The sequence below is a fragment of the Pteronotus mesoamericanus genome, unplaced genomic scaffold, assembly GCF_021234165.1.
Source record: "Pteronotus mesoamericanus isolate MK-2021 breed Mesoamerican mustached bat unplaced genomic scaffold, CSHL_Meso_final contig_347, whole genome shotgun sequence".
Lineage (NCBI taxonomy): Eukaryota > Metazoa > Chordata > Mammalia > Chiroptera > Mormoopidae > Pteronotus > Pteronotus mesoamericanus.
This window is the reverse complement of record NW_026555137.1, coordinates 16,331,379-16,355,455: the sequence shown is the minus strand read 5'-3', so window position 1 is coordinate 16,355,455 and position 24,077 is coordinate 16,331,379.

Sequence of the window (24,077 nt, the reverse complement as noted above, 5' to 3'; positions counted from 1 at the left end):
CTCCTTAATTGGCCTTGAAAAAGCTGCCCTTTTCACTTCCTGTAACGGAGATTGTCACAGGTTGTTGTAGAAAAGATTTAGCTGAGGATTTCTGAATTCAAATAAAAATAATTGCAATTGACCCACTTGAAAACATAGATATTTTATTTTTTAACCAACATGCATTCCCTACATTTTAAGTGTGTGCGTGTCGTTTAAGAGTATACCTGCTTCTGGTGCAGTCACGCCTCCTTACCCTACTTCTGCCCATTCCCCTGTTTGGCAGAGCAGTGATGTTTGGGCTTGGGTGGCCCTTCGCCTTGCCGTTTGTAGCAGGTCTCAGCCATCCAAGCTTCTCCAGGGTCGCGGGGGCAGAAGCTCCGCCCCACCCCACGGGAATGGTAGCTGAGAGAGGATGGCCAGCAGTCATTGGCTGTAGGGAGGCTGCTACCTAACGCAGCCCGAGGACAATCCCTTCAGGTATTTAGGTAAGATAAAGACCCACTTCATCATCACTGTCCTCTTGTGGAATGTGGTAGCTGGACCTCAGCCAGGCAACTGCACAGTGTGAAGGGCAGCCTGGGTGGGTTGGGGGCCCAAACCGGACCCCAGGTGGCAGTGGGCGGGTTCCTGCCCCAGAGAGAGAACGTGGGGCAGGCAGCCCGTGCATGGTGCCAATGGTGGTGCAGGGAGGGGTGGCGTGGAGTAATAGAATATGTGACCACGGACAAGAGCAGAGCCAGGCGTCCAGGGTCACGCCGGTCTGGGTGCTCATCCAGCAGGGCCAGCACAGGAGGGAAGCCAAGCTCAAGGTCACACAGCCAGGAAGCCAGAGCTGAGCTTCAAAACAGCTTCCAGGACTCCAAAGCCAAACCGTGCCACCGCCGCCTCCAGCAACATGAGGGTTTATTCCCTGATCGAGGCCATAAGCCAAGCACATGTGACGCCATGAGAAAACACGGAGGTTTGCAGATGGCGGGGTCCAGGGGAGGGAGAGCTGCGGGGTGAAAGGAGCTGATGAAGGTGGTTTGGAATGAGCTGGAAAGAAGCTTCTTTCCCTCCTCAGAACTCTGGCCACTCTCAGAGGGCAGGTGCGGAGCCACAGACACACTGCTGTGCAACGCTCCTGCTCATGGTAACAAGGGGGCAAAAACTACGTATTCATGTCCTGAGGCCGCTGTAACAAATGGCCACACACTTAGGGAAGGTGGGGAGGGGGGCCTCCAGCAACGAACAGCTATTGTCTCACAGATCTGGAGGCCTGGAGACCCAGGCCAAGGTGTCAGCGGAGTTGGTTCCTTCTGAGCCTCCCTCCTTGGCCAGCCGATGACGGTCTTCTCCCTGTGTCTTCACATGTCTTCCCTCTATGCGTGTCCTACTCTCCTCCTCTTAGAACCCCAGTCCTGTTGGATTAGCCCTAATGACCTCATTTTAACTGTGTCACCTCTTCAAAGACCCCATCTCCAAATATAGCCGCACTCTGAAGTACTGGGAGCTGGGCCTGCAGCTTATGAATTTGTAGGGGACACCACTCAGCCATTGCTCTAGCAGCAGGCTCTGTTAGTGGCTGAGGAGTTGTAGTGATGCTCTGAGGCGGAAGGGGTCGGTAGGCGGTGCCAAAGGCTGGCGGTCTTCTGTTAACCCTTTCCCAGCAGGGTTCCTACCAGTGTCCTGAGCCCCCGGGTCTGCGAACATGGAGGTGGAGGTGGTCCAAGCCCCAGGCCTCACCCAAGCCCTTGCACACTCATCCCAATTCAGCTTCCCGAGCTCCATGCTGGTGGCAGAGGAGGTACAGCATGGCCCCGGGCACGCAGGTGCGGAGCCTTCTAGCCAGGCCCTCAGCAGGCCATGTCTTCTGGGGGAGCTGGGTTTTCCTGGGGGCTGCAGGGGAGGGGTACTGGCCGGCATCCAGCAGGTGAGGCGCTCTCACAGGTGAGGCGCTCTCACACGGCCTCTCTCGCTTGATCCACGGCACAGCCTGGAGAGTTAGGTCCCACCCTCTCACCAAGTGTTTACGGGTGGGCGGGGGGAGCCCAGTGAGGGGGCGCTGCCCCCGTCGTACCGCTCAAATGCAGCAGAGCTAAACATGACGCTTTAAGGTACCTGAGTACAAAAGCCATGTGTGTCCATTCTATTAGTGCTAATTAGAGCAAATCCTGAACGGGTTGTGTGGGATCTGACTTTTAGAACCTCCTCTTGTCTCCAAACACCTGGCCCCCCGAGCTGTTCGCCTTGCCCAGCACCCCACGTGGCAGTGCCTCCCCCAGCCCACTCACGCTGTCCCCCTGTCCGCCACCCACACCCCGACCTGGCACGGGCATCACCCCCTCGGTGAGGCTCACCACACTCTCGTGGTTCCCCTTTCCTTTTGCAGCAACTTGCTCCAACTTCCTCCGTGGAACTACTCATGTGTTGGTGAACCCCTTGCCGCTGGGCTGTTGGATTTTGGGAGCTGGTGTGGAGTTTTGCTCAGCTCTCTGGCACCAGAGTGTGGCCCAGCGCCTGGCACAGAGCAGGAGCTCAGAGGGAGTGGGCGGGGGTTGCAGACCCCCGGCCGTGTTCGCCCGTAGCCCTCCATGCCACCTGACCCCCGCTGGGCCTCTCTGAGGAATTCCTAGCAGCACCCCCAGGCCCACCCCCTGCCCACAGACCCGCACCTGGCCTCTCCCTTCTACCTACCCGTGCCAGGCCTTCACAGTCCCACCGTCCTGGCTGACGCTGTCCCTGCCGCCCCGGCTCATGGCCTCCCACCTCCCCAGTGCTCGGTGCGCTGACGGGCTGTGAGAAACCCTGAATCTAGGTTTATTCACGTCGTGATTCGAGGTTTCCAAAGGAAACCTCCTTTTGCAAACTTTTAACAATGGCCACCCTGTTAGAGCAATAACGAGGCCCTTCCAAGTGGGTTTCTGTGCGTGATAAGTTCCAACACAAAATAGCAGGCCTCCAACAAACAACACGACAGGAAGATTCCAGGGCAAGGGTTCATCATATACTGTCAGGATAGAAGAGCAGGTTGCCATCCATCATAAAGTGTGGTCTCACCTCTCTACACGCACGCGCACACATGCATGCACAGTCATGCCACACACATGCATGCACACTCGTGCCCACGTGTGCATGTACGCACATGTACATGCACACCTGCACCACCACACGTGTGCATGTACACATGCATGCACTCACGCACACATACGCACAAGCACACACATGCAAGGATGGCGGGAAAGCAACTGCTCCAAAGCTTAGTCATGGTTATATCTCAGGGCAAGATTTCCAGCTCATATTTAGCTTTTAAAACCTTACCTGTTTACGGGGATAGAGCTATTGTGTCTTCTCACATTAACAATTCTTTTTAAAAAACTTATCTGTGTTCTCTAAATTTTCTGTGGAAGATATGTATTTTTGCAATGAGACATAAAACAATATAAAGTTACTTTTTAAACCCCAAAATAAAGTTATTTTAATGTGTACATTTTGTAGCTATTAATACTTACGCATGCTAAGTGAGATTTAAAGTCACCATGGAATCTAAACAAGCTATCCACCATTCATGGTCTTCCGACTGGACTTTAGATCTAGCAGTAGAGAGGTTGAAGGTTATACTCTTCTCAATTTTTTCACCGCTGTCCAACACGTCACTGGCTGTGCAGCGGGGAAGGATGAGGGAAAGGTTTGTTTCTCTATTTGGCCAGAAACACCCTCAGGACCCCCCTCTGGGGCGGGTCTTCTCCTGGGACTTTCACCGACCAGCCCCGGAGCCTCTGTGCAGCTGTGTCTGCCGCTGCAGGCTCCTTGGACGGCACCATAGCTGTACCCCTAATGGTGGAGACCCCTGGAGAGACCACCCCTGGCCCTCCGTCTCCTGTCCTCTTGGAGTGGAGACCCCCGACCCAGCCAACATCCCCCCAATACACAGCATAACAAGATAGCCAAGCCCTACCATGTTGTACGGTTTCCCCTCAACCCAGGGAGATGGATCCTGGGCCCCAAACTCTGACCAGCCGGCTGCCCCATGGCCCTACGCCTTCTCTCTACTAATTTCTCTCCACTGATTTCTCTCTGACTCTCTTCACCCCTGCTTGGGGGGCCCAGGGGCAGAGCCCAGCTGGGAACAAGGCTCTGTTCCTGGGAAGGGTGCCTGCAGCCCTGTGCTTGGGGCAGGGGACACTGCAAAGCCCTAGGACATGTTGTATTTTCCTCATTAGGGCACCCGTAGACTGGTAGCCCTGGGCTTGTACACTCTTTGGGGACCACCCAGCCATCTCCCCTTCTGGTAGGAAGTTCCAATCTTGAGAAGTACCATATTTTGCCATGCATAATGCTCAATGTTTTGCCCAAATTTTTGAGGGAAAAATAAGGATGTGCATTCTACATGGGTAATACTAATTCCATATGGATATAAATGTTTTTTAATCCTTTTAAAAATTTCTTGTACCTTGTATCTGTCCTTGTGTTTTGTAATTATTTGTAACATAAACTTTCTTGCACCATAATATGTTCAAAAATAAATGCTGAAATTCCTCTATAATTCAAGAAACAAGTGTCTAAATATAAATAAATACATAATTGAATTAAAAATTAAAACAAAAGATTTTTTTTTTCTGAAATTTTGGGCCAGAAATGTGGGGTCCGCATTATACACGGAAAAATACAGTAATTGTCTCAGAGACCCCTCATGGGCTCAGTAGAAACAAGGGACTCACCTCTGAACCAAACCCAGGGCCCCTGTCCCTCCCCGGGTGCTCCTTTCTGCATCGTCTCCCACAGCCTGCAGGGAGCGGGGTGGGGTGGGGGCCAGCCATGCTGCAGACCCGCGGTCGCTGGCCGTCCCTGGCAGCTCTCCGTGGGCGTGGGGAACCCAGCACCGCTTGTCTCCGGCTGTAGGGATTTGGCCCCAATTCCAGGGCAAGAGAAGAAGCCCCATCCTCCTCCCCAGAGGAAGAGCTGCTGCTCCCTGGGCAGAGAAGCACGGGGGGGTCCCAAGCAAACACGGGGGAGCGGGAGGTCCCGAGGGTCCTGGTCAGAGCAGGGAGTAGAGTGGTCGGTGCCAGAGGAGAATGAACACGATCCCCTATTTTGTCTACGGGTCACACAGTGGCTCTCTGCGGGTGTCCCCGGTGTCTTTCCCTGTCTCTTGTACAGGAACTGGTCCATCTGGCCCAGCGACAGACTGTGAGAGGAAGTCCCTTCATGGATGAGGACAGTGCTGCTGAGGACACTGACATCCGAGCCACGGGCCCACCCTCAGCAGGAACAGCAAAGAGACGGTTCTAGAGCAGCAGGCGTCGCAAGCCGCCCGACTGCTCGCTCCCCTCCCCGCACAGATGCTGCCGCCCAGAAAGATGGCAAATTGCTTTGAAAGTACAAGGTGTATACCAATGCCCCCGCGCAGCTCTCTGTGCTATAGAAATGCTAAGGAGACAGAAATTGCTCTCTCAGGTCCTCTCACCCAAATGATCTCCCAGACAGAACTGTGGATGGTAAGTCATCAACACAACTTTCAAATACAGCAGCCTTGGCCCTTTTGGGTCCCGCCACAAGACAGGATGTATCGAACCAAAGGTTAAACTCCAATTGCCTGAGTTTTTCTCTGGCATTTTCCCTGCTCTGGATTCTCTTTCTGGCAGTAAATCTAGGATTAGACCGGGGTCACTTTGGTTGTAGTGGTTGATATTGTTGTCGGCACTGGTATTTCCCCCCCTCCCGCCAGGGACTAGATCTACATTGGATTTTACATACGTCACTTGGACACCAGGGAAGGTGAATAAAACACAAACCTCACCCATGCTCGTTGCCTCTCAGAATGCATTTTGGGCCATGAAATGTTTCCATTAGTTTTCCAGTGATCGTATGTGGAAATGTAAGGGTCTTATTTTCCCAGACCTCCCCCAGCTTTGGTTGTGTATTTATCGTCGTTCTTCGTGCTGAAGATGGCTGCGCGCAGTTGGCTTGGAGAAGTTTGTATCTGGCTCCCTGCCTTCTCCCCACCTCACCTGCCTCTGGCAGCCCGTGTCCTCTCTGCACGGGCTCGTCACCTGGCGCTCCTAACACATCTGTGTGGCTCTCCTTGTCGCCCTCATTGCGGCTGCGCCCTACCCCTCACATCCATTCGCAGGCGGTCACATGTTGAAAGTCTCTGTTACCGCCACTCCAAACCACGTCTTCCCTCTTGTTCTTTCTGTGGCTCATTCTCAGTCTTGAATCTTTAGCCCTTAAACTCATATCAGCGTCTTCATGGCCAAAAGTAATTTGCTTCCTTATCTCCTTTTTTTTTTTCATTTAACTCTCTCTCCTTAAATTCTGTCCTGAATGGTAATATCTCTAAACTTGATAAGCTTAAATGAAGGAAAGTTGAAATCCCTTGGTTTGCCTTGCTTATGATTTTGCGTCCCCGGAAGTTGAAGATGTATATAGTTAACAGAAGTGTTACCTGAGGCCTGGAGCTGACAAACAAGAAAAATTGGGTCGATGAGTGGAAGCGGCAAGAATCCTAAAAGAATGTGACTGTCTACTCTTTGCTGAAAATAATTATTTATTTTTCTTATAAAATAAACATTGGGTCATTATTTAAAAATTAAATCAATAAAGCAAAGTGGAAAGGAGGAAATAATGAATTACCCAAAGTCATCATACGCAGGAACAATCAGTGTGAACGTCTGCTGACATCACCCGAACACCTCCCTTTGCCAACATATAAAAGGACAGTTTGATGGGCGGATAGGTAGATAGGTTGATAGGTGGTTTGAAAATCCTGCTCCCAAGATCTTTGTTCCTTAAATATCCCATCATGTTGAAGAAAAAAAGAAAAAGAAAAGACTGTAAGAGTCCTCCTTTCATGAGGTCAACCACGGTCTGCAAGTATTAAATAGAAAATTCTGGAAGTAAACAATTCATAAGTGTTAAATTGCGTATTGTTCAGAGTAAAGTGGCGGAATCGCCTGCCCGTCTGCCCTGGCCTGGACGTGAGTCCTCCCTCCGTCCAACGTCTCTGCGACGCAGGCACTCCCCACCCGCCCGTCAGCGAGTCGCCGTCTAGTTATCGGAGCAATTGTCTCAGTATCGCAGTGCTTGCGTTCAAGTCACCCTCATTGTACTTAAGAATGCCATGTTTGTGCAACGTTTGTTAGAGCCCATTGTTACAATTGTTCTGTTTTATTTTTAGTTATTGCTAGTCTCCTTCCGTGCCTAATATATAAATCCCGCTTTATCATAGGTATGTATATATAGGAGAAAACATTATATATGGGGTTTGGTGCCAGCCAAGGTTTCAAGGCTGGGGGTCTTGGAACATATCCCCCATGGATAAGGGGGGCTATTGTACAAGAGCATTGAAAAGTTGCAATCGTTTTTCTAAAACTCCATGTTCCAGTTTCAGGCTGTGAGCAAGGGGGGAGCCAGTGTACTTAGCCTTCCTCCTGTGTCCCCTTGGCCCAGTCCCCCAATATTGTCCTGTGCATTGTCATCACTTTTAGAGGGCCCGTGACATCACATATACAGGGTTTGGGAATGCAGTCTGTCTCCCTCTGGGGCTTAATCTTAGTTCCACTGTTAAAGGAATTCAATATTCAGCCTTTTCATTTCCAAATTCATCATTTTGATGCATCTCTCAAGTAGCTGAATTTAATCGCTGGGAAGTTTTTATCAAGGAGCTTATGAGGGTCACATACTCTCAATTCTCTATGTTTGAGAGTGTTCGCCTGCTGTCTTTACATTTAAATAACAACCGGGACAATATTTTGCTGGAATGCTATAGATCTTGCTTCATGTCTTCTCTATGCTCTTCCTTTAAAAATGAGTTTATATTCTTAGTAAGTTCACCTGTAGTTTGAAGCATTAATGGCAAATAAGCTTCTGGCTTAAGGATTGTATTTTCTTCCACGCTGGATTCCTCTTCTGTGTTTTCCTGCAATATAACGGAAATGGTGAGACAAACACAACTCTTTTCACTCATGGTGAGTGGGTGAGGCTGGCAAGTTTGCATAGTTACCAGACCATTTCTTTTCATCTTGCTCATACTTAACATAGGCAGTTCTGTCCAAATCTTCTGTTTTTTGATAAAGTAAGAGTAAATTTTCCTTGGTACACATTCCACCTTATCTAAAACCAGTTTGTTCTTCTTCCTCTCAGAGTTACAATTTCTGGATCCGGTGTTGGTTTCTACGAACTTTGCTGAAGCCAGAGGGCGTGGGAGCGGGGCAAAGGGGGAGCTTGCTCTTGGAAGACCAGACTCCGTCTCTCTTCTGCGACCTCCTGAGATGCCTCCTTCACCAAGCTACAGATGGGCCCCATTCCTCTACATTTCTACCCCTCTTCCACCTCCGCCCCGATGAGAGGAAAACTTTGGAGCAGACTGACCACAAGTGATTTTACACTTGCTACATGAGAAAAAAGTTAGGCATTTCAGACATGGACCCTAGACCTTTTCAGCCTTATCTTCATACATTCATCAAACATTTATCAGACATTTACTCTGTAAACACGCTCCAAACAGGCATAACAGAGGGCCGTCGGTTTTTCTCTACCTTCCTATGCTGTGAGTGTTGACTAACCTGCAAAGTTAATTGCAGTAAATTGAACAGATTTGTAAAAATGATTCTTGAGAATACTCTTCCAACAGGAAGCAGGATGACATCACATCAACAATTCTGAACACAGATGCACAGAAACCAGAACAACCTCCAACTGCAAGTTTCACAGCAGTTAAAGACAAAAAGTTTCGCCTGACCCGCATTACCAGGTCACACCTCCCCACCCTCCCTGCACCCTGTAGAACTCCAACCCTGCTTTCACTGGGGATCCACTGTATTTGCTGTGTCTAATGCGCACCCATGTTATTTTGTGCATTATACACGGGATTATTATACCCATAGTATGTAATCCTTATACTCATGTATAATGGGCATTCTTATTTTTCCCTCAAAAACGTGGGCAAAAAAGTGCGCATTATACATGGGAAAATATGGTACTTGGCCTTCAGGTGCTCCCTGACATGTAAGTTGAATGAAGATTTTAACCTCTGGGTCCCTTTCGTTATTTTCTTTGGACAACCCACGGGAGTCATAAAGTCAGACATGGGGCAGGTAAAAGTGGAGAAGACATGCTCCACATGAGGCAAACAAACATCCGTGAATAAATACAACATAGACGTAGAGGCATGATTCTTTCCCTTTCTTTAAGAGTTGACATATGAACAAGCCAACTAATTAGGGAAGTGTGATACCTTCACAAAAGAATTTCTACAAACTCACCAACCACACAGGGCAACACACCGGAGACAAGACCTGGGATGCAACTGGGATCGGAGCCAACCACTAGGTCCCCTGTTGTACACAATGTCCACGGCAACCACGTGTCTGGGGAAGGTCCACATAAGCACCCTTCCATTGTGTAAGACACTATTCCCTTGCACTGGAAGAGGAAATATGGTCCCCACTTCTGTTGCACACAGAAAGCACTGAGAGATGGCTTCTCCCGTGAAATACCGTTTCTTTCGGGGCCGGCTACGGAAGTGTCCTCAGAAAGGCAGCCGTGTGTGCCTCTGGCAGGGACCACGGCCACCGTTCCAGTGGTCTGCCACGGCAGGGTACGCCGCTGCGTGCGTCACAAGAGTTATGTACAGAGCCGAAGAATGAGACAGGGATAAATTCTTCTCAGTCCCCCAAGGAAGCCCAGCAGCTTATTTATGGGTTGACTGACTTGCTTTGATGGATCACCCTGCCCAGTTTGCTCACTTAATCAGACACTGCGGACGGTTGTGAACAGCAGCGCTTCGCTCATAAGAGAAACACGGTCCAGTTGTGTTTGTCTCACCATTGATCTCCACAGCCAGGGGCCCGGGACGGGTTTAGAGCTGCAGTGGCTTTGGGCAAAGGAACAGAATTTGATTTTCCTTTGGAGCAAAAAATAAGCAAAATTTCACCCAACCCAACTCTCAACAAGCTCATAATCGCAGGTGCTGTAATTGCTGAGAGGCTTTGCAGTCAATGGCGCAACTAATCACCACTCCGGAGAAGAGATGAGAGCAGACACCGCCTTCCTCTAGCAGGAATAATGACTTCGGCCCAATTCTTCTGGCTTTTCGTGACAAAAAAAAAGTGGCAGACATCCTAGAAATATTCAGAATAGCTGTACTAACTAATCTGTTCATGCTGGTCATTAGATTGACTGAAAGAAAGAAAACTTAAACCCACGACTAGACCAGATGGTGGTTAGCATTCACTTGGCTTCCTTTCAAAGCTAATCAAGAGCCCGTTCTGATGCCTTTCAAAACTGCCATAGATCTCCACTAATGTGGAGTCCCTCCTGTGACAAAATGGGTCCCCAGCCAGGGCAGCCCACTGACAGAAGCTTCCTGCAAATGGCTTCCTACTGTCATTTCCCTGGGTAACTTCTTGCAAATATATTATTTATGGTGACAAATCAGGTGAAAAGGAGGAAGAAGAGACATCTTCGAATGGACACGTGATGCGGGCGTCCTCAGCACCATCCTCAGGTGTGCAGTACTCTGAAGGCTTCCCCCAGCACCCCCGTGGCCCGACCTCCCAGTATTCGTTCTGTGCGGTACCATTACTTTTAGAGGGCTCACGCCATGGCATTCGTGTTCTGGAGAGTAAGTCTGACCCTCTCGGCGGCTTACGCTCAGTTCTACAGTTAAAGGAATCCAATATTCAGCTACATAGCTTTTCAGCCTCCAGAAGAGACCCTCCAGCTCCCCAATACCCGCTCCCAGGAGCTCCAGGTATGGAGCGGAAACCCGCAGACTAACTCAAGCAACGGGGACAGGGATGTTCTTGAGAAGATGAAGGGAGGGCTCCCTGGAATCCTGTTCTGTCGAGACCAGACAAGTGTCAGCCTCGCCCTCAGCCCTCTGGCTACCAATAGCAGTATGTGGGGCATGAACAGCATTTTGAGGTCTGGGGGCCCCCCCACTATTTGTGAGAAAGTCCTGCCTTCTGTTTTATGACTCAAGATCCAGTGCCTACAGCAGGGAGGCAGTGGGAGGGGAGAAGAACAGACAGGTTTGGTGTAGAAGGATGAACACCTCCCTTTGAATAGAGATTTGTTGCTCAGGGGACCCCTCCTAAAAATTCCTCCGCTGAGTTCAGAGCTGCACCAGGGTTTGCTTCTCTCTTGAGGGAAGATCCCTTTTACAGGTGCCATTCAAACATGGCTTCTCCTAGACCTCGCTGGGTTTTCTTATCTTTTTCAGTCTCGGCTTCTCTGTGGTCAAAAATTATTCATTGTGTACTCAGCTTTGTAGGAGACACCAGACAAACGCAGTGTGTCGTCCTTGTTTTTGATCTCCTTACAACCTGGTTTGGAATTCAAGAAGATAACACGAGTTCATATGAGATCTGATGTTCAGTGACGGGGTTCAGATTGAAGTGCTACTGAACATTGGAGAAGGGAGAGCTCCCCAGGAACCTGGCTGGACAGAGAGGTCTGACCACCACAGCAGCGCTACGACTTGAGGGCCCACCATTTGCTGAGCGCGATGCCTGGGCCAGGACTCTGCCAGCTGCATCGGAATGGCCTTCTCATTCAAATCCTCACAACAGCACTTGGAGATACAGTTGGTACCTCGGTATCATCATTAATTCATTACAAAACTTGTGGCAAGTGCCGAACCCAAATGCTGAACAGTGAAACATTTTCTCTTGCGGGCTGGCGTTGTGACTCATACAAGTTCTAGCAAATATGATGAGTCCCAAGCAAGCACTAAGTGCTGAAACATTTTTTTTTCTCCTCAAAATGCGACAAGTACTGGATTTGACGCGTTCTGAAGCTGATGAGTATCAAGATATGAGTGAAACTATCATTATCCTCCTTTTAAAGATAGGAATATTGAGGCTCTTAGAGGTTAGCCAACTTGCCCAGGAAAGACTTTGGTTAGATGAGCAAGAAGGTGGTCATTCCTAATGGGGAAAACTTCTGAGCACACACAAAGACACACAGGCAGACAAACACACGCATGCGCGCACTTGGGGGTCTGGGGCACTAGCCTAGCAGGCCAGTGCCTGGTTTGGAGCTCAGTGGCATGGGGTTAGGAGGGGGTGCCTTGTTGGAGAGAATCAGAGCCAGAGAATTAATCCCCAGCTGCGGCTACCTGGCGAATGCCAAGGGGTGAACTGGAAAATAAAGGCGAGTTAAATAAGCCCAAGGTATAAAAAGCAGAGGGCAGACAGGAACCAGACAGAAGCCAAAATGGGGCCAGAGGACATTCAGGCTGAAGGAGGAGCGAGGTCGTGAGTAAAAGATTCTACAGTGAAGTTCTTCCAATAGAGCAAAAGGGGAGGTGCTTACCCTTACGGGTCACTGGGCCTGCTTGTCTTGGACCTGAAGACGGACAGCTGGACTGGACTCAACAGAGACAGGGGCGCAAAGCACAGCTGGGCCTGGTGGGAGACAGCGTGTCCTACAGCAACGTGCGTGCCCACCGGACGTGGGGACATCAAGCTGAAAACAAGGCTGGATTGGGAGGAGCCTTGAACTTCCAGAGTTTGGATTGAGAGCACACAGCTTAGGAAGAAAAATATGTTTTTCGTTTCTCAACTTCAAAAAATTCATCCTGGACCTCTATTTTTGACAAACTAAGCCCCAAATGTGAAAATATTGCTAATATTTTCAGAATTAAGTTTGTTTTGTAATTTGATCAGTAAACATGAGAGACTGTTTATAAGCACCAAACCCCAGTTTCCCTGTGACTTACATCTCCGAGCATTACAGACAGATGAGACTTTGTATTCAGCTGAGGCTTCCACAGCTAATCTGTCACTCTAAAAGTAAATTGCTCTTGAGTGGATAAAACTACTTATGTTTCTGGATAAGAATTTAAATTGTCAAATTTTCTTCTTGTGCGGTCAAAAACTGCCTGTTTCTAATTCCACGATGTGGCCTCTGCTTTAACAGCCATATGCCACAGATTTCCCCAACACTCTGTCCCATTGTCCACATAAATATACTCAATATAAGAATACAGAAAATATTTAAGTGATATCCCACCTGGGTCCTGGATGACAAATTCCTCGAGATCACAAATGTGTCTCCTGCCCAGCTGGCTGGCACTGCTAACAGCTCCAAGCTATCTTTTTTTTTTTGATGCATTAAAAATCTGCCCTAAGTCCCCTCGTAGAGTGTTCAAGGATATTGAGATTTGTACGTTTGATCATGGGATTTTGGAAGGACATACAGTCTTGTGAGAGATGTCCCTGAAGGCTTACTGAAGGGAGCAATACTGATTTGCTGCTTCTTTCCCAAAAGGAAGAATGTGGAGATATAGGCTATCTGATTGGTGCAGGTTCAACTTGTCACCAAATAAGCCAGAAACGAGAGGCTTCCTGACGTTGCCTCCACGTGTCTTCCGCCATAGCAAAAGGACTTTTCCTTCTTCCCCTCAGAGCAGTTCTTAAAATGCGGGCTTTCCATAAACCCCCTATTTCTTCACCTCTTCCTCATGTCTTAGTTCTATCCACTCCCACAATTCAACAGAACCCACTCCCACGACACTCACCAGCGCCGTGTGTTGCCGTGACAGTGTGCTGTCTCCTTCTTCCTCCTCCCCTTCCTCCTCCTCCCCAATCTCTTTGCAGCATTTGTCACTATTCCCTGTTTTCTCCTTCCTGAAACTCCCTCCCCCCTCAGCTTCCTGTGTCCTCTGTTCCCCTTGCTTCCCTGGGGTCTTCCCAATCCCTCCCCCTCTGGCTACTTCACTGACGTCCTTGCCTGTCCTGTCCCTGTCACAAAAATACCACCCCCAAGGCTACCTCTTTGCTCTCTCCCCTTCTTACCCCAGTATCACTCTTGGGGTGATTTAATTCTTGCCCATGCCTGCAGCTAATTCCATCCATGAGGAATTAATAATCTCCTAAGTCAATATTGTTTGCGTTATTTGCTCCCTCCAGCCTGTGTAGCTTCGCATTTCCTGCGTGTCTGACACCCATCTCAACCTGGGTTGGCTTTGGAGTCTCGAACTCATGACAGGTGGCTTGGTTCTGGTTGCAAGAGAGGCTGCGAGCTCCCCTTCGGAAGAAGGCGGCTACGGGGTATGATTCTGCAGCCACCATGGAGGGCGGGCTGGAAAACCCGACCAGGCTGTCTTGGCAGGTGCCCCTCCTCAGGGGAGCTGGCAATCCCCAGCCAAGTCAAAGCCAGCACAGAAAACTCAAGTCTGGCGTGCACCTGGATTCACAGCCTGGGAAACTCTGATGTAGCAGAATATTCGGTCCACCTGGGTCCCGAACCAGGGAGAGTCATTCGGGACGAGCTGAAGGACCCCAGAATCAAAGTCTCCCAGCTCAGGAGGTAAAGGGGCTGAACTCCTCAAGAGCGACAGCGCACCAAGGAGGACCGGGGCAGAAGAGCCACGGTCATGGGGGAATTCGAAGGGACTGAAGGGCTGTATTCACACAGGGACCTGGCACCCGCACTCTGGGAGGCAGCCAGCAGATCAGCCAGGACACCGCTCACTGGCAAGGAGCCGCTTCACGCGGGCACCAACCTGTTGTCGGTTCTCCAAGCCCGGGGTGGGCCAAGCCTGCAGGGAGCAGGCCATTTGGGCAGCAGGTATTGGCAAGGCTGGGCGGGACTCTCCCTTCTAAAATGCACCTCATTTTCACAGTCATGCCCAGGCCAGCCTGCCTCCAGATTTCTCTTTCTCTGATGGAGACTTGGAATCATCTTAGACTCCAAGGCAGAAACTTCAGTCCACCAGCTGTGGAGTCCAGGTTGCTGTTAACCCTGGTATATGCCCCTTCGTTCCAAAGAGGATTTACAGTACCTTGCAAATTTCATAATGTTATAACAAGACTTAAAAGCAAGTAAGTGGGGGAAGGGGGAGAGGAAATGGGACAAGAAAAATAAGATAAAGCCAGGGATGCAGTTCAAAACTTGCGTGTGCTGATGCCCACGTTCAAGCAGCTCTCCAAGTTGGGTTGCAAGGTGCTTAGCCGCCAACACAGACAGGAAGCCATACTCCGTGTTTCTGATGACTGAGCTCAGCAGAGGAAAACAAAACCTTGCTCAAGAGAACACAGCCATCCCTCGTACCAAGGACGAGCATGTTGAGTTTGGGACTGAGAGCATGTGTTGATGAGGGGAAACCGGAAGTAGCCGAAGACTGTTTCTCTCATCCCGCAAGGCAGGTGCGTGGCAGGACGGGGGAGCGCTATTTGGTAAAGGCTAGTTCTCTTGCAGATTGTCAGATTGTCTCTAGCCTCCACCTTTCCTAATTCTCCTCCTTTAACCACGGCCCAGGCTCCCCTCAGTTTACACTCACCAGCACCATCTGCCCCCCTCTTCACAAACTGGCCCAGTGAGGCACACCCTCCACTCTCACCCCCTTCACAGGCCTGGTACCCCCCCACCTGCTCCAGACCCCATTCCTGCTGCATGGATCCCTCACTTTCGCCAAACACGCCCACCTTTCCTGACGTCACAACATGTACTCTCTGTGATGACTGATTTTCTACATCAACTAGGCTGAGCAACCATTATTCAAACATTATTCTGGATGTTTCTGTGAGAGTATTTTTTTGGATAGGATTAATATTTAAATGAGTAGACACTGAGTAAAACAGATTATGCTCCCTAGTGTGGGTGGGCCTCATCTAATCAGTTGAAGGTCTTAAGAAAAACGTTGAGCCCCCCGCAAATGAAGAGAGAATTCTGCCAGCAGACAGACTTTGGACTTGAATTGCAACTTCTCCTTGGTCTGCAGCCTGGTGGCCTTCCCTGCAAATCTTAGACTTGCCAGTCCCTACAAAATCAGTCCCTTCCCCCAACCTCCATACTTGTACACACATCCTACTAGTTCTGTTTCTGTAGAGAACCTGACCAATAAACTCTCCCTGTTCCTTTCACCAACACCTTCTTCCATCTTCCCTGTTCGTCAAAATCGGACTCACGCTTCCAGGGCCAGCTCGGCCAGCTCGGCCATCTGCTGGCCACCTCCTGTGTGATCATCCCCTGCCCCTCTCTCCCAGCAGCAGTCATGCGCTGCCTGTCTTGTTGTGACCTGTGTCAGGTCACCATGCTCCGCTGGAGCATCAGGCCCATGACAGAGATTCTCGGCCGGCCTAGTGTGAGGCATTTAATAAACACGTAACAACAGCCAGAGACCATTCCCAGCAAGGGCCGCTTGCAAACGCGTCCTCCCAGAGTGCACACGAACTAGAAGAGCCCCAAATCTCTGTTTTGCGAAGTGCATTGAGGGCAGGACAGGCCCTTGCTCAGACAGTGATTCCGTCATAAAGTGAGCAAAGGATCCAGAAGCTTCTGATGTTTTTTTCTTTAGCACTGGGTTGTATACATGCGGGCAGATTAGGATTTATCTGATCATTAATGTGTAAAAATCTGTGTGGCAAGACAAAGAAAAGCTGGGACAACCAGAAACTGTCAGGTCAAGGTCTGGTGGGATAATTAAACTTCCTCTGTGTGCAGCCACGCAGTGGCCTGGGACCACCTCGGAGGGACATCGGGAGCCACCTGGCAGCTTGTCCAGCTGTACAAACCACATGCCAATCTTCCTGCTGGAGGAAGGGGAGCCAAAGCAAGGCGCCTGGCGGCCGGGCTGCAGCCAGGGCCGGCAGATGGAGGCTGGCCGACTGCTCGCAGCTGTGAGCGCAGCCGAGCGCGCCAGTGACTCCGGCACCTCCCGGGGTGCACGGCCTGCCACGGGCGTGTGAAATTAATAATGCATACTTAGCATTTAAGGGCTGCTGTCCGTTTGGCCAAGTCAGTAGTACTTGCTTTTTCTATTTCTTCCAGGATTGCTTCCCAGAATGGGTATTGTCATGTTGCTAATAAAGAAGCCAGCGTAATGATGCTGGCAAGGCATGAGTCCCTGTCCATCAGGGGTCAAGGCCAAATTCCAGCCAGAGCTCAGCCCCAAACACACAGAAGGATTACAAACACCAGCGAACAAACAGGGAGGGGGCAGGAGGCCGACAGCACTGGTCCTGTCGCCTCCAATCCCTGCCCTTGGGCCAGCCAGGTGGCCTAAAGAGGCCTCAGTTTCTCATCTGAAGAAGCAGGGGGTGAGCCACAGGACCTCAGAGTCCCCTCCAGGTTAAACGTCCTACATCACAGGCACTGCTTTGGGCTGAAAGGAAGGTTCAGGCAGCGCCCACCATGTCTGGGAGGCTGTATTTTACTCCTGCCTCGCTGACCAAACTCAACAGCGGGGTCACCCTCCCTTCCGGGGCTCCGTGTGCCTGTGTGCAGTCAAGTGCAGCCCTGGGGGATGGGCATGTAGGATTCTAGTACTGACAGGTGGGTCTGCACCCTTTAATTTGCTGTCAGCTTGGTAATAATTGGCTTTGGGATGCATTCAGGTCACGGCTGCACAGCTCGGCTCCTTCTACCAAAACACTGCCATCGGCTCTTGGAGTCCAACGGCATTCGGGTTCTTCACAGAGGACCTTCTGCGGAGCCCCATCCACCCCGCGGGGGGTGCGTTGCACCCAGCGCAGTCCCAGACGTGTGGCTCCTCCACCTCCCGACTTCCAGGTGGAAACGTGAGGGGCCCTCCTGTCGCAGGACAAGCCTCGGCGACATGTGTGAGCCTGCCGAGGAGCTCAGTGCTGCTGGGAGAAGGTCTGTGGGTGTCCCCCAACACGCCTGGCCTCCTCTGCAGCAGGGAGAATGGTTACTGCCCAAGACCCACTGTCCCCTGCAAACCGCTGCATCGTCAGGGCCAGCGGGTGCCCGGCAGAGGGCTCCTGTCACCAGGACTCCGTCACCCGTGAGAACCAGGGGGTGGGAACACCAGGGGACTAAGACCCAACAGCTGAGACTTCAGTGGAGGTGTGTTGAGAAATTCTTTTAGGGAGGCTTCTTAAAAGAGAGTCAGGCTGACAAGGAAAGCTACACCCCCAAACCCTCACCGCCAGTGCAGAGGAAATGCTGGAGGCCCAGCCGCCCACCCACGCCCTGCTGTGAGCTCGAACATGGAGGCTGCCGTGGAAGGTGCCTGGGACCCCGGTGGGGGAGTCCCACCGCACCAGCCTGGCTGTCTGCCCCTGAGCTTCTATGAGAGGAAAATAAGCCTCTTTTCTATCTGGGAAGACTGGTGGTTCATTTGCGTCTTAAATACCTCCAGGCAACCCTGACGACTGAGCCACCCCGTGCAAGGATCTCAGTTTGGGGGATGTAAGCCAGCCCGCCTCCTTTGAGAGCCGAGCGAGCGACCGGAGGCCACTTGGCCAGCAGGGTAGGCCCCATGCCACCTCCTTCCCTCCCCCACAGGCCAACAGGGGCGCTAGACAGGGCCTGGTGTTTGTGCTTTGTTTGGCTTTGTTTTCACCAGGAGGGAAGAGGGAAGCTGTGTGGCCCATCAGCAGGTGACAAGAGGAGCTGCAGTCACAGCTGGAACTGGAGTCACAGCTGGAACGGAGGTGGAAGAGGCCCGAGCATGCACGAGGAGCCATGCGCAACAGATGAAATGGACGAGTACAGAAGAGAGGCCCTTTCACATACACTGCAAATGCCAGGAGGCAAAGCCTGTTGCCATGGCAACGAGGGCTTGGGGCTGGGGCCGCAGAAGCACTGGCCGTGAACCAGCGCATTGAAAATGAACCGCAAAGAGATGCAGTGCCCGGCGAGGCTCCGGCAGCCGTGGGAAACCTGGCTCCTTCTCTCCCACCACCGCTTGCGCTCCTCTGGCCTCCAAAGACAGAAAGAGACTCTCAAAGCCGAGAGGGCACAGCACAGCTGCCCCTGTCCCCCCACGCCTTTCAGGGAGTCCAGCATTGTCTCCCCTTTGTTTGGAAAAGAGGCAGCTGGCCAGAGACATCAAACGATATTCTCCCACCCTCCGAGCCCGCCTCTGGGCTGGCTTCTCCTGAGCCCACCGTCTGGAAGAGGGGCCCCTCGGCTGGGGTTCCGGGGGAAGGATCCGTGTTCTCCCTCCCTGCCTCCTTCTCTTTCCATTTTTCCTGTGTACAGCCCCAAATGATGGCAGGTTGTGTGACAGGGGTCAAAGACCTTCCACACTGAGCTCGGGTGTGCGTGGGGAAAAAATCCGGCACTCTTAGCTTCCTGAAAGTGCTTTGAAAGTGTTCGGACACCCCTGTTCCTGTTTGAGGCTGGGAGTCATAGGGCAGGCGGCTTAAACTCGCCCAATCAAGGGAGCGCAGTCTGGTTAGTTTCAAGCCGTCTTTCTCAGATAACTGTTTCTCGGAGGCAAATGTCTCGTCTTTAGCGTCCCTCTCCTGCCCATCCGGGAGCGCGTTCGGGGAGCGGGTCCCTACAGGCCGTGGGCCCACAGGAGAGGCGCGTTGCTCCCTGGGCCCCGTGGGGCTCCTCGGGGATATTCCTTGGGCGCAGTCACTGCACATCCCCCTGGCATTTGCCGCCCAGGTCTGCTGGGGGCGCTCACTGGTTAGCCCCTCACACGGTTTGTACCTGGTACGCCCCTCTCCCTGCCCCAGCCCCTCTTCCGCCTCCTCTAAATATCAGTCATATACCCTAGAAAGTCCCAGCTGAGGCCACCGCCCCACAACCTCCATTACGGGATCACCCCAGCTGCTCAGCTGACCCGTCACCCAGCTTCAAGCCTTGGCTCCCCTCCAGCCACGCGCCAATAAGCTCCAGCCCTCCCTGCTCAACCATCACAGCGCCACTTCCTGTTCCCACGACCTGCTCGCGTTGCAGTAGGGCTCAGGTGTCCTCAAGCCCACGGTCGGACACGCTCACCCGACGCTGCAGCCTGGCTTGCTTGGCTCCCTCTCCTTAGCTCCTTGCCTTCAATCCACAGGAAGAAGCGCCGCAGCGCAATCTCCAGCCAGGAGGAGGATGCGCCCTTCCCCACCTGCATTCCTCACTTCCTAATGGAAGCAAGTGGCCCTCACTGGGCGTGGCCACAACAAAACTTAGTCCTCTCTCCCTGGCCCGGTGGCTCCGCTGGTTGGAGCATCGTCCCGTACACCAAAAGGCTGCGAGTTCGATTCCCAGTCAGGGCACATACTGCGATGTGGGTTTGATCACTAGTCGGGGATGGTTCTCTCTCACACAGATGTTTCTCTCTCCCTCTCTCTAAATAAACATATCCTTGGGTGAAGATTTAAAAAAAAAAAGAAGCTCTCATCTCACACACTCGTACGTACCAAATGCATCCACAGAGGTCGATCTATTTCCCTGCCTCACAACAGTGACAACAATAAGTCATATGTGTGGGTGTTAGTACCTTTTTTATAAAAAGGAGCTAATGGGGCAGAGGAAAGTGGCGGCAGGAAAATGGAGATAACAGTATCTGAATAACAATAAAAAATGTTTTTTAAAGAAAAAAAAGGGGGCTGAAAATTATATCTGATGCTGCTCCCGTGATCCCAGTAAAGATTTCCTCCCATATAATCCGATCTAATCAAATCAGATAAAAGCTATTGTAAAAGCACCCACACAGTGCCCCACAGTGGGGTGCTGATGAGGGCGCCGTGTGTGCGTCTCATCTCCGGTGGGGACACGGGGGAGCCACCATTGCTGAAGGAGGCAAGTGAAGATGCGCAGACCGAGACAAGGTCACCATGATGGGGCGGCTGCCCATGGGAACCCTGTCCTTCTTTTCCCTCATTTTAGGGGAGAAAAGAAAACAAGAAGCTCTATTTCATTCGACTTAAGGTGGCCATATTTACCTCTGAGCCGTTTCAAATAATTAATAAACAAAAAGAACTGAGGGAGAGGGGACAGAAGGGCACGAGGTTCCGGGTCAGCGGATCTGGGTTCAAACTTGCATCCCAGCAGCTACATCGTTTTTAATCCTCACGTGAGGATATTTATTGATTTTAGAGAACGAGAAAGGCAGGGGAGAGAGAGAGAGAGAAACATCAAACAGTTGCCTCCCATACGCGCCCTGACCAGGAACTAAACCCACAACCTTTTGGCGTATGGGACGCCGCTCCGACGAACCGAGCCCCCCGGCCAAGGCCAGGCAGGTACGTCTCTGCATGGCTTGGATCAGAGCCTTGACTTGCTATAAAGTGCAGCCCTGTCGCATCTCGACAGGCTGTGGAAAGCAGTGATGATCACACGTACACAAACTTCCTGCCTCCCCGCAGGCTGTAAGAGGAGTCGAGAACTGTGGGCACCTCATGCACCTGTTGGTCCTCACCGGCGTGAGGTGAAACATCTGAGATGACATTTAAAATCCAGTGGCATACCCAGAACCGGAGTTCACGTCGTTTCAAGCCACTCTCGGCCCATCCATCCAGCTGCTAAAGATGATCATCCTCTCGGAGCTTTTTCTGACCTAGAGCATAAATAAATATTTCAGAAGGGGAACCCCACCAGCGGCCAACTCTTTAAAACCTCCTCCGTGAGGAACGCAGCTAGAAAAGGGGGTTGCTAATGCAGGAACTTGTGTTAAAACATGGCCATCTAATGAAGTCACCAAAAGCCTCCTAATCTCTCATGGCCTATGGGCTTCTGATTCTCATACTCCCCGTAGGTGTGCTGAGTGACCGGCTTAAAGAAAAACAAAGCACTGCAGTTTCAAAAATAACAAAGATGAGTGTTTTGATGTGTTTCCCTCCCGTCTTGAACCAATGGAAAGGCGGCCGCCGTCGCCATGGGACCGAGTGCCACCCTGCCTGCCGTTTCAGGAACACACAGCCCCTGTGAATCAAGAAGCGCGTGCTAAATGGACACGCTCCACAGTGACCCTCTGTGCGCACCTGCTCTGTCTGCGAGGCCTAGACTCGCCGGCCGCCCTGCCACCTGAGCCCTGCCTTCTGACGACCGTCTCCTTCCTGCGGCTTCCTCCTTCTCTGTGGCCACTTCTCTTCCTAGTCCGCCCTCTTACGCCATCTGACCTGCTCCGGGGACAGGTCCTCCCACACCACCTCCTGCCTCCCAAGCCATGCCGTCAGCTTGGTCCTTGCGGTCAGCTTGTCCATTCAGAGGCCTGCCTGTTGGCTCAGTCCCTCCCTGTCCCCCAAGACACATCCTGACCCCGACACGGGCCCGCCATCCCAGGCACTCAGAACACCTGCAGGCCGATCGCGGAGCAGAACTTCCCTGGGATGATCCGGAAGCAATGTTACGGGCTATGGAGCCTTTAGCTTGGAAGGAAATCGCGAGATGAAAAAGCAACCCCATGTGTGACCAGAGCCGAAGAGTTGGCCAGCACAGACTGACGCGTGGCTTAAGGTTACGCGGGCCCTCCCCAAGAAGATGAGTCCTTTTCCTAGGTCCCCTCCACCAGCCTCTCTCTCCTTCCCCTTCTCTCCCCACCACCCTTTGGCCCATCCTCCCTTTTTCCCTCCAAAGGCTAAGAAATGGCAAGATTAATGCGATTCGCTGAACTCCATCTACAAGTCTGAACAGGAATCCTGGAGACAAACCTCGCACACAAAACAAGAAAGAGAAAAGCTCCGACAAAGGAAGATGGGCTTTTAAAGTGTGCCCGCTGAAGCCAGGAAACAGGCCTGGAATTAGATAAAAGCTTATCTAATCCCCACAGCTTGGCTTCAGTGACCCCCATGGGTAGGCGAACGGGTAGACCCCCATGATTCAGGAGTTTTCTTCTCCAGCCCCTGCTCCGAACTCACACCCGTCCGCCGGCTGCCACTTGACACCAACGTGATCTCAGATAACAACAGCTTCCCATTATTTGCAGGAGAGAGACCAAAATCCCTAACAGGGCTTGGGACTCCAGTCCCTGTGGCAAACAGACCCCTTCTACCTGGCCTCCTCACACACCACGGCCTCCCTTCCTGCACTCCGAGCACATTGGCCTTCTTTCAGCCCCTCCGACCAGACATGTCCCTTCCCACCTTGGAGTTTTAGAGCCTGCTGCCTGCCTATGCCAGGGCTCTCTGCACCCTCCTACTTTTGCTCTGGGTTATCCTTCCTTCTGATCGCAGGTCCATGCCCTCTCCTCGGGGAAGCCCTCCCCGAGCCCCGGACGAGGTCAATCACCCCATTTTAGGCTCTCCTGGCTCCCTGTACTTCCCTCGGTAACCCATCACAGTTGGATTTGAGTGTCTTTAATTACTGTCCGTCTCCTTGGTAGACTACGAACTCCCTGAGGACTGAGGTTGTGTCTTCACGTTTTCTGCTCTGCATTATTGTCCTAGCCCTTGGCACAGCTGCCACAGCGCGGCGTTAATGCAGGTGTTTTCAAAGGGATGGCATGGCCTTGGGAAGATGCCTGTAGCGGTCGCACCCTGGGGCTCAGTCTTCCCTTCTATCAAATGGGCATGGTGACCATGCTTCCCAGGAGGCTGTAATCAGAAAAGATATGAGGGTCTGTTGTTAATCTATTCCTGCAACCAAGTTCACACAATGAACCTGAACCCTTTAAATACATTGTTCTTGATTTCTGCATTCAATGTTTTAACCATATTTTTTTAGCCTCACCAGTATTTCTAAGTATCAGTAGTATACCTAGAATTGCCCAAGGTATAGTGCTCATGATGTGTGTCCGGGGAACTCACAGTTGTGTATAACTGATATTAATCCTGATGGAATCTAATAACAGTAGTTAGGTCTTGTGCAGTGCATATGCTCATTCATTACCTCTTGTTTTAAAGCCCCAGCCTTCAGCAGTCTCTACTATCTCCACTCCTCAGATGAAGAACTGGGAGCAAATAGATGTGGCACGACTTGCCCAAGGTTAGAGAGTCAGGAGCAGAGAAGGGAATGATAATCATAACAATTTGCATTTGTGAATTACTTTCCCTGCAGAAAAATCCAAAGCTCTTAGCAATGCACAATGTAAGCCAATGCTGTGAAGTTAAACAAAAAAATTGTTTTCCATTGTGTGGGGGAGGGACATTTAAAAATAAAGTTGTGTAGCTAAATTCATAAACACCCAGTGAGAGTGAATGAAAAAGTCATATTTTGCATCACACCCAAATATGGATTATTGGTACCTTAGGGGGAAAATTCCAACTTCCGGGGAGTAAATTACTCAGGTTAGGATTTTCCCAGTTGTATCTCTTGTTTCTTGCTCCCTGAGTTGCAGCCAGAGCAAAGGACATAGCGTAGGCACTTAAAGAAACGAGGGTGAATTTGGAGTCAGTCAAACACAATTTGTATTTAAACAGAGACTTCGGCAAGAAACCTTGAATATACCTGGTTTCTCATTAGTAGACTAGGAATAA